The sequence below is a fragment of the Nanorana parkeri genome, unplaced genomic scaffold (assembly GCF_000935625.1).
Source record: "Nanorana parkeri isolate BGI_ZX_2015 unplaced genomic scaffold, ASM93562v1 scaffold1000, whole genome shotgun sequence".
Lineage (NCBI taxonomy): Eukaryota > Metazoa > Chordata > Amphibia > Anura > Dicroglossidae > Nanorana > Nanorana parkeri.
Genome location: NW_017307268.1, coordinates 469,169 through 470,406, shown reverse-complemented (window position 1 = coordinate 470,406; position 1,238 = coordinate 469,169).

Below are 1,238 nucleotides of genomic sequence, written 5' to 3'. Positions count from 1 at the left end.
TAATTTTTCTATTATTATTTCTATTTATTTTTCTTCTTTTTATTTTTTATTTAGTCGAGTCTTCGTCATCGTGGACAACGCTGGACGCCGTGATTGACCCTGGATTACATCGGTGGATCAAATGTTTTTGTTTTTTTCTAAATAAAAGACTTGTCAAAAACGTGTATTTTGCTTTTTTTTCCATTAAAGGGGAACTATGGGGTTAAGGCTTTCCCCTATAGTTCTCCTTAGGGTAACGGGAGGACACAAACTAGCGTCCTCCCGTCACCCTAGGCTCAGTATATAGGGAGCTACAGCTCGCGGTATACTGAGACGCCGCAGCTGAAGCGGATCCCGACAATTGTGGCGAGATCCGCCCAGCTGCGTGAGTGACAGCTGGCTCTGCCAATCTAGAGGCTGTACCCGCCCCCTCCCCCCGTCCGGAGCGGGGAGGGGGGAATCCAGCCCCTCTGTCACGGCAGAGAGCCGTGACAGGATCGAGAGGTGAGCGAACGCCGGTATGTGTTCGCTCACCTCCCGATCTACTGAGCCGACCTGTGACAGTCTCATTGTCACAGGTCGGCTAGAACTATGAGGGGAGTGAAAAGCCCCTCCCCCCCTCAAAGTTCTCCTTTAAATGAGAAACAACAGGCTGATGAGCTCTACATCTCTCTACTACCAGCGTGCTCCCTGCACTGCAGCACAACTGCCTGGCTCTCTCTTCACCAAACAAGTGTGCTCTCCTAAGCACGTGGATCAGCTTCCTCTCCAATTTCATCTTAATGTCCTGCAGAATAGCCCTCAGAACCACCAGCTACCAACCACATTGAGCTGGATCCCATGGTACAGACAAGTCCTCCAGGGCTTTTTGCACAGCACAGCAGCCCTTGTCCACATATCATGGAGCATGAGAGGAAGGAAGCCCATCCGAGAACAATGCAACAACAAATGCTGCTTGGAAGCCGGTAGGAAACCTGCTAAAGTAGACTTACTGCTCTCCCTTGACCAACCAAGTGTGCTCCCCAAACATGTAGATCAGCTCTCCCCCAATTTTATCTTAGTGTCCTGCAGAATAGCCCTCAGAACCTTTAGCTACCAATCACATTGGGCTGGATCCCATGGTACAGACAAGTCCTCCAGGGCTTTTCCCCAAGTGCACAGCAGCCACTGTCCACATATCACGGAACATGGGAGGAAGGAAGCCCACCACAAAACAATGCAACAACAAATTCTGCTTGGATGCCGGTAGAAAACCTGCT